The 10,266-nt window shown below is 38.2% G+C and overlaps 1 non-coding gene across 1 annotated transcript; it reads left to right on the top strand.

Annotated features, from left to right (window-relative positions):
• Positions 1 to 3,917: 3,917 nt before the first annotated feature.
• Positions 3,918 to 4,036, top strand: LOC111740964. The gene has a single exon (XR_002780817.1). It is a non-coding gene; the product is annotated as a 5S ribosomal RNA (ribosomal RNA).
• Positions 4,037 to 10,266: the final 6,230 nt, after the last annotated feature.

Here is a 10,266-nt window from a genome sequence, read left to right as displayed (position 1 = left end):
ATCTGCAAAGACCCTATTTCCAAGTAAGGTCACGGCCTGAAATTCTGGGTGGATGTGACTTTGGAAAGGGGGCACTATTCAGCCCAGTACACCAAGGACATAAGCATTGAGGTAAAGAACACACGTAAGATTAGTTGCCTCCCTCCCCCATCCCTACAGGGACATGTTGCCACCAAATAGCAATTGTACCAAGTATGGTCTTGACAGAATTATTAAGTTCGCCTTTCTGGAAGAACTTAGACTAATTTTTTATGTCATCTTTTGTGAGAGAATGTTACAAACGTCTGAATATTTTTGTTGTTGAACCTAACAAGCTCTTATCTTTATCTGTAACAGGAAAGGGGAAAGAAAGCTGAATAACCCCTGGCGTTCCTGAGCAAGATCTCTGCCTCCAGGTTTCCACTGTCCATATGGGACTTCATAAATGGCATGGCCAAGGTAAATAAGTAGCAGAGCTGGGACTGCAAGACAGGCTTTTTGGTTAATGGGGTGACATGCCCCGTTCTACATGGGACTGTCCAGTTTATGCCAGTTATTCTGGCATAATTATTAATAAGTCCCCCTTTCCAAAAATTTCTAGTCTGCACAGCAGATTGTATACTCATGCTATCTCTGACTCTTTGTCCTGTACTCATTTTTACTATGACGCAAAACCTGCCAAGACCAAAGAAAATTAGCATCTTTGGTTGAAGAGCCCTAAAATACGAAATTGGTTTCTGGGACAGAGTTTGCCTGCTCTCAACCAGTTTTCCACAGAGTAATTGGAACACTGAGGTTTGTAGTCATGATAACTGGCAAGTGAAAAAAAATTTCATCCAAGAAGTAAGAACACTTTATGGATGAATGACTTTCTTAAAACTGCAGAGGTCTGCAGCTAGTTTGTTTTAGGCTGATCACTTTTGGAAACTTCTCATAAAATACAGAGAGAAAAGAAGCATATACCATCCATTGACCCTTGAAGAAACCATATCTGAACTGTAACTTGTACTTGTTTAATAAATTGACTTTATTTTCTCAGAACAGTTTTATATTTGCAGAAAAGTTGAACAGAAAGTACCAAGAGTTCCCATATACCCACTCCTCTCCCTCAATTTCTCCTATTATAAACATCTTGTCTTAGTGTGGTTCATTTGTTACAATTCATAAACGCCTATTGATATATTATTATTAACTAAATTTCATAGTTTACATTATCATCGATTCATTGTGTTTAACAGTTCTATGGGTTTTGACAAATGCATATCGCTCTGTATTCACTATTACAGTATCATATGAAATATGATACTGCCTCAATGTATTCACTCTCTCCTTCCTACCCCCATTCCTCTAGCAACTACTCGTCTTTTTTACTTACACTATAGTTTTTGCCTTTTTCAAAATGTTATATAGTTGATATTACAAGTTGAATTGTGTTCTCCAAAAAGATATGTTTTTCTAACCTCTGGTACCTCGGAATGAGACCTTATTTGGGGAGGGAGTCATGGCAGATATCGTTAGCTGAGTTGGGGTCATCCTGGAATGTGGTGGTTCCTTAGTCCAATATGACCGATGTTCTTTTAAGAAGACGGAAATTTGGACACAAACACAGGGAGAACACCATGTGATTAAGACAGAGACAAGTTACGCGGCTGTAAGCCGGAGAGTGGCAAGATTGCCGACAACAGCAGAAACTAAGAGAAAGTCAGGGAACAGATTCTCCACCTGACCCTCGAGAGAAAAAGGCTCTGCCAATACCTTAATTTTGGATTCTAGGATCTAGAACTCTGAGAGAAAATTTTTTTCTTTTAAGCTCCCCAGTCTATGGTAATTTGTTACCGTAGCCCTAGGAAACTAATACATTGGAATCATACATTATATAATCTTTCCAGTCTTTCCAGTCTTTCCAGTCTTTCACTTAACAATGTATATTTCAAATCCTTCCATGCCATTTTGTGGCTTGATAGTTTATTTCTTTTCATCGATTAATTATATCCCATTTATGGATTTACTACAGTTTATTTATTTATTATTTATTTATACCTACTAAAAGACCTATTGGTTGTTCCCAGCTTTTGGCAATCATAAATAAAGTTACGATAAACATTTGCATGTAGATTTTTGTGAGGACCTGTTCTATATTTAGCTATTATATTTTCTCTCACCTTTTGTTCATCCATCTGCATTTAAGGAACAAGACATCTGTTTATTCCTCTGTAGTAAGTAAATTGCCTTTGGATTTCCCTTAATTCATTTAACAAATATTTGTTAAGTACCTCCTGTGAGCCAGACCTTGGGCTAAATGGTGGAGCCCTAATAGTAAATAAAATAGAGATGATTCCTGTTTTCATGAATTCTTTAGTCTAGGGTTGGAAATCAAAGAATTCAAGTGAGCTTATAAAGAAAATAATTCCAAATCATGGTAAGTGCCATGTAAGAAACACATAGGGTGCTAAGAGTAGAAACAATGAATTGGACATGCAGGAGCAATCTCAGGAAGATGGTGAGGGAGAGGCTCATGTGGGACTGGGCCCCTGAGCTGGGAAAGACCTTGGTTTGTGCTGGTAACAGGAAGGAGGCAGAGTGCCTGAAGTGTATTGAACTAGGATAGGACAAGGGTGCTGGAGTGAGATAAAGCCGGAGAGGGAGAGAGGACCACTCACACGTGGTGAAGAGCTCATGTTCTGTGCTATCGGAAGAATTGAAAATAGGAATTATCATCAGCTAACTTATGATTTTCAGGTCCATATGTTAATGTCAGAGAGCTATGCTCTGGACAAATATCAATCTGAGAGTTTAGAAACTCCCTCTATCTTTCTCCCTTCCCTAGTGAGATTTTCTGGAAGGTCTAGATGGTAGAAATGCTTTGTCATGGTGTTCTAGAACTTAGTGTCAATGGTGTTCCCTGGACTTGGATGTAATGACTTTATGTCGTCTCAAGATTAGGCTGCTGTAATAGGCTATTTCATACCTCGCCCAGTTCAGATGGGGACAGAGAGACTACCCTGCCTTGGTTAAATCCATTTCTATATTATTACATAACAGTGACAGTTGCTGTTTCAAATAAAAATATTTAGTTAGTTTTTCTATGACTAATTTGGCCTAATTGAACCAGATTTAAATAAGATAATTTCCCAGGCTACCAGATAATTCCTCCAGATCTTAATAGGTCATGTAATAATGAAGCAGTTTTTATTAAAACACACATGCACAACACACACACATGCCTAAGCAACCAAAACAACCTTGTCTAAACTCAGCCATTAATATTTCATAGAATACTCAAATGAAGAAGGGCACTTTTGACAGTCTATTCCAGAGGTTGCCCACATTTGTGTATGTTAATTTTGCAGATTTCAATTGGTCATGTAAAAATAATTGAGAGAAAAATAAGCCAAAATCCTCTCCGTATCCTTCGCATTGAAAAAGACCTGTTAGTGAGCTTTCACAGGCATAGCTGAGGTTGAAGAAATTGCACACTTGTGAATGAACAGGTCATTGGCGGGTTCTTCTGGGTCTACAATTCTTAGTCAAGGGCAATTGCATGACTGCCTGCTGAAGGTCAGGCATAGATAGTAATAGATGTTACTTTATGAGGTCTTTACTAGGTCCTAAATACAGTGCTAAATTCTTTTCATGTGTTACTTCATTTAATCCTCACAACAATCCACTAAGATAAGTGTTATGATTTCCTTTTACAGAGGAGGCATTAGGAATTTGCTCAAATTGCCACAGGTGGTAAATGGCATAGCTAGAATGTGAACCCGGATATCAGGTTAGAGCTTGCCCCCATGGTCTGTGCCATGTTACTCTCCATGCTACTTCTCTCAGTTACAGGTTGCTGGGGAGTGGCGATAGCCTGAGCCAACATGGCAAATCCATAGTCTGGCCAGGAGCCAAGGGGCCTGGTTAAAAACAGCTGTGTCAAAATTGGAACAAGGGTCTATAGCCATGCCACGCTGAACAAGCCCGATCCCGTCTGATCTCAGAAGCTAAGCAGGGTCGGGCCTGGTTAGTACTTGGATGGGAGACCACCTAGGAAGACCAGGTGCTGTAGGCATAAAAAATAAGGGATTGTAAGCTGACAAGGTCCTTGCAGTCTGTGAGGTCAACCAAGGGTTGCCTCACCTAAAAAAACACCCCCCCCCAACAAAATTGAAACAAGGATTATTCACTAGGCTAACCAGGTTTCCTCCATGAATATGAACTGAGGAATATAGCAGAGAAATATAAAAAGAAGGGGTCAATACCCAAAACTCCCATGGAGAGAACTCAGATAAACTGAGGCCACAGGGCCATAGAGGTCTAGAGGAGTTGTGAATGAACCAAAGCGATGATCAGCCAAGAGTAATAGTTAGCAGAGGTGTAAGGTAAGGAAAAGACGCGAAGTAGAGGACAAAATAGTCGTGGGAGGAGAGATATTATGATGTGACAGAGAGTTTAAACGAATTCTAGTATTCAGAAAGATAGAGACCACTTCCCAGGTCATACCCATATTCCCTGATACTCAGGAGATGCTCAACAAATGCTGGTGGTTTGTGTCAAAAAGGAAGACGTCTCCCAGGTGGGTATCTGGGTCCTGCTGATGGCAGCACACCTGAGTGCAATTTAAGACCTCTTGAAGCTGGTGTGATCGCTCAGCCCCTGGAGCCGAACGTCTTTCAGGGGACACTTCTCTTTCTTTTATTGCTCCTTTTTTTCTCATGAGATTTCCTTATCTTTTCATGTCAAGGGTATCATCTAGATAAAACCCATTTCTATTTCTTGATGTTGCTTAAAGCTGCTTTTTGAGGGGAGGGGGGATAAGGACAATTCGACAGCAGAGAACATTATTCTCATTGGGGATAGAAATAACAACATTCAATCCTACCTGAGAGTGATAGCCTTTTAAAAAATCAAAATGTGTAGGCTAAGTTTCACCTAGATTTTTTAACACCTTAAGTGTAACAAATTTCAAATTACCTTTCGATGGCGAAAGATGTTTTGTTTTCTTTCTTTTGTAAAAAAATCACGCATTGATCATACATTTACATGAATGATCTAGATAATAACTTCTCATTTATTAAAATAATTCACAAAATCTGTCTCATATTCTATTCCACTGTCAATTATATGCCTCAGGAATGGAGCACAAGTCTAGTTTTACAGAAATATTTACATTCTCCAATTTGTTCCTTGGTACCCAGTCTTAAGGGTGAATTTAAAGGATAAGCTAAGCATCATGTGGGGCATGCATCATAGAGTGAACACAAGAGTTGTTTCAATAGTCCTAATTTGTAGTTCTAATTATGCCACTGTTCTGACTATACTTGCAAGAAAATCATTTAATAACTCTAAAGCTTCAGTTTTTCATCTGTAAACTGAGGTATGTAATAGCAAATTTAGTAATATATATTTAATAAGATTTTTGTGAGATTCTGATAATGCCCTATATGTGAACCTTTTAACATAATGATTATAATAATTATTAAGACTTCCCATTAGCATTGATTATATTAGCTATAAGCTGTTTCAATTTTGCTTTATTAATATTTGTTGTACATTTCTTTATTCACTGGCTGGATGACTTTGAGCAAGTCATTTAATATCTTCATCATTATTCTTAGGACCAAGACCAAAATCTGTAACTTGGCTTGTCTCTCTACTGCAAGAAAACTTCCCTCTCTGTTAAAGCTCTAGACGCGCCGGCCTTCTTCAGATTATGATAGAGTGGAAAGATTTTCTTTCTATCCTAGAGTCTGGTGCATATTGTTTCCTCTTCTTGAGGTGCTCCCAACTCTAATCTTGCTCCTCTCCCCTCTTCTCTTAGTTAATGCCTATGGATCTCAGAATGTCACATGCCTGGGGCAATCCTGGCCACCACTGGGATAAACTCAAGCCTACCTGTTACGGGCACCTGCACTAGTCTCTACATCTCCTTCCTTGTATTTTTCACTGCGTATTATTTGTATGACAATTGCACTATGTTCCTGAAAGCAGAGATTATGTGTGTGTTGCTTACGTTGGGAGCCCAACGCATAGCTCAGTGCCTGGCATATATTGGGCACTTGATAAAATATTTGTTTGATTGAATAAAGAAAAAAAATAACTTGAATGCAATTAATAAAACTCATAATGCAAAGTAGGTATATTAAATAGTCAATGAAAATTAATATGCACTAACATATATAACATTAATATACACTAACAACTACATCAGGTACTAGAGAGAGTGATCAAATGCATGAAATAATTATTTACTTTACCTATTGGTTTCATAGGAATTGGATTTGTCTACAAGCATATATCATTTATAAGTTAATATAAAATCGTTAAAAATTTGATACTTGAGAATATATAAATATAAAAAGGCAAGTCCAGGTAAAAAGCTAGAATAAATTTTTAGATCAGAGGATCCTCCAGAGTTAATAAAATTGAACCATAAGTGTGATTCTAAGCTTGCTGAGGGCCCAAACAAAAATGAAAATACGATCAGTTATGTGATGGTCACTGACCTGAAGAAAAAACACTCAAGCCTTCTGGGAAAAGAAAGCTGTTCATGGCACTTTTTTTTTCTTTTTTGGAGGAAATTGTTGTGAAGGGATAGAACTTATTTTCTCCATGACTCCTTCAGCAGCTTGGCAGCCTTCCCAAACCTGCATCATTAGAAGGTCAGAGGTTCTCTTCCCAGATTCTCCTCACCTCAAACCTCCCCTCCTCTCTTCTTGTTTTCCTTCCTTTTCCCTCCCATCCTCACTTTTCCTCTTTTTCTCTCCAAAATATTTATCTCATTGCAATTAAGAAATAAGCTTAAAGTGTGGTCTTTCCCAGAACCGGGGCGGTGGTGGGAGAATGTCTAAATCGGACAGGTCTTAATTCGGTGGTGCAGTGAAAGCAGTCTGACAGACCCTGCTCCAGTGCTCACTCCACACTCACCTGGAGTGAGTCATTTGATCTCCCTGAGGTTCAGTTTCTATGTCTACAAGGGGCTGCTGGTGCCTCCTTCAAAGGGCAGTTGAGAGGATGAATGAGAGCACACCTGGAGCTGAGCCCATGTCTCATAAACGTTTCTTTCTTATATATTTCTCCCTCCCTCTAAGAATTGGCATAAGAATCAACAGAGATATTATGTATGTTTGAAAGACTGTTGTGTATGTGTGAGCATGTTTATATTCTAGAGGCCCATGGAGAGGAGAGGCTCACTCTACTAGCTTAAAAAAAGGTGGTGGTGGTGTGTGTGTGGGGGGGGGAGGGGGAGGGATGAATGTATTTCTGTTTGCTAATGATTTCTTCCCCTTAATTTTATTTTAAAAATATTTTAATGTATTTTTTACCCAAAGGGGGGGGGGAACAAGGAATGATTCATGTCTTTTAATCATATATATAATTTAAAAAAATATATATGTGTACATAATTTTAAAAAATCTCTTTCTGCAATTAATAAGACATTGTGGCAGTGGTATATACAAGTCAAAACAAAACAGATGTCCACTATAATTGAAAAATAAATTAAACACACAACAACAACAAACCCCAGGAAGTTGTGGTACAAGCTGTACCCATGGCCAAGAGTCTGGAATAACTTAACAATTGAGCTTAAATAGGGGTTCCCCACCTTCACTGCCTCTATGCTAAAACACTGGACTCTGGCTTGGCTGAACTTAATCACTGCCAGAGATTTCTCTGTCCATAAAATTCTCAGAAAGCTTTTTTGATCTCTTGTGCTAAATTTCTGCATTAAGAAAAAGAATAATTCTAACTAGATTATAAAGTCTATGATAATTGAGCAAATTCTTCTTGCCTTTTTATCTCATTCAAACCATATTTTTCCTTCTGGGAAGGTCAGGGGAAATGTGTAGTTTCTTTAGCGGCCACCTCGGATACGGTTGTTTCTATGACAAAGTCTTGGGAGTGACAAAGGATAGTGGTTACCACACCGTCAAGAGAGGGGCATGATTATTTGTACAGTAATTTCCTCTAATTTTTTCTTTCCTGAAAGAGAATATTCTGGTAGCATACAAAATCTAAAATTGGATACTCTGTATCTATCTCATTATGGTTTTGTGGACAAAGGAACTAAAAACAATGGTAGTTTAAAAATAAAATTGCTTTGTTTCCTCTGGCAGCATCAGAAATAAAGACACTTTCACCAGGAGAAAAGGATACTAAATGTGTGGTTGTAACGTACTAACAAAAATGTATCTAGCACTGAATATTAGAAATGGTAAGGGCTGAGTGGAGTTTACATAGAAATTCAAGATATTTATCTTTCTCTGTTAAGAATATTTAGATTTAGTAGTCTATGGATATTATTGAGAAAAGTTTTAATGACCAAAATCCATTCAGAAGTGATATCGACTTGGCTGGTAGGCCACTCTGATTTGAACATCTAGCATTTCACTGAATTCAGCAATTTTCTATATTTAAATTTACCACACTTGGAATAGTAACCCCAATGCTGCTGCTGAAGGCAATCTTTTGTGGTCTTTGAAACTCTATTGCGAAATCATACATTGAGACTGGCAAACCAACATTTCCACCACTGAAACTAACATAGTATTTACTATAGTATCTACATAATGTGTAATAAAGATAAACATGTCATCTTCCCCTCATCGATGTACTTACTATGTTAAGTGTAACTCAAAGTCCTTCACTGGTAAAATCTCATTTAACTATGAGTTAGTATTATTAATGCTTCTTTTACTGAAGAGAAGTGGGAGTTATGTAAGTGTGTATTGTGGAACACACATACCAATCCAGAGTCTCTGGCTTTGGAGTTGTCCCTCTAAATTGCCACATGTATCGCTCCTCAAATATCTAGTTGATAGTTACTAAATTATTAGCAGGACAGAGAAATGAACACTGGTTTGTGGTCCCAGCTCTTCAGCTATTTCTTGTGTGTACTTGGTCATGTTATTTATTCTCTGGCCTTGATTTCTTTATTAGTCAACTGTGGAAAGTTGAACTAGATGGGTTTTAAGATTCCCCTTATCATCCTATTGTATGAGCCTAGGATTAATGTGAATTGCTTGGGAAGTCTGCATAATTTGATAGAGTGGTGACCGTTGTGGTTGGCATTATAGCTCTATATTTTATAAAAGAGAGTTATTTTACAATAACTCAGGGCATGATGGTACAGTAGAAAAGAACCCTAGATTAGACTTCTGGAAGGAGGTCAGATCTGGGTAGTAACCTGTGCTATATAGACTGAGTGTTTTTATCACCCCAAAATTCATATGTTGAGACCTAACCTTCTAAGTGATGGTATTAGCAGGTAGGGCCTTTGAAAAATTATTAAAAAATGAGAGTGGAATCTTCATGGACGGGATTAGAGCCCTTATAAAAGAGGCTCCGGAGAGCTCCCTTGTCTCTTCTGCCATGTGAGGTTATAGTGAGAAGAAAACCAGCTATGACCCACGAGGCAGGCTCTCACTAGCCACCAAATATGCTGGCTCCTTGATCTTGGCCTTCTAATCTCTAGAACTGCGAGAAATAAAATTCTGTTGTTTATTGGTCACTCAATCTATGGTATTTTGTTACAGCAGCCTTAACTGTATCAAGACAACCACTTACTAGCTACATAAACTTTATCAAACAATGTAGCAATTCCAAGTTTTGGTTTTCTCACCTGAAACAACAACACAACATGTGTCTCACAATGTTTTGAGAATAAGAAAAATGTATATGAAAGCCTTTGTACATGCAAAAGTTATTAAAAGAATTATTAAAAGAATATTGATAAGCAGTGACCAAGAGAAGAATAAAAGTGAGTTTGGACTCACTAAGTTTGGATCATGTCATAGTGGGCTGAATTATGTTCCCCCAAAATTCATATGGTGAAGTTCTAATCACCAGTACCTTAGAAGAAGGGGACTATGTTTGGAGATAGGGCTTTTAGAGAGGTAACTAAGGAAAAATCAGGTCATGTGGTTAGGCCCTAATCCAATGCAAATGTCCTTATAGGAAGAGGAGAGTATAATACAGACAGGTGCACACACACAGAGGAAAGACCATGGGAAGACAGCAAGAAGGCAACCATCTGTAAGCCAAGTAGAGAGGCCTCAGAAGAAAACAAACCTGCTAACTGATCACAGAACAAGTATTCATTGAAGACTGTATTTTGGGGCCAGCACTGTGATGCAAGAAAAGCAGTAAATAATTTTTGCTCTGTTCAGGTTTTGAGATCCTTCTCAATGCTTCCCCTGATTCTATTCTTGTGACCCTTCTCCTCAAGAGACAGACAACTGCATGATGGTCAAGCATATCAGACACACCTATGCGGTCTCATTTGCTTCTCTGCACTGAGGC

This window comes from Pteropus vampyrus, unplaced genomic scaffold (genome assembly GCF_000151845.1).
Source record: "Pteropus vampyrus isolate Shadow unplaced genomic scaffold, Pvam_2.0 Scaffold70, whole genome shotgun sequence".
NCBI lineage: Eukaryota > Metazoa > Chordata > Mammalia > Chiroptera > Pteropodidae > Pteropus > Pteropus vampyrus.
Note: the sequence above shows the minus strand (reverse complement) of the source record. Positions and strands in the feature narration are given on the sequence as shown.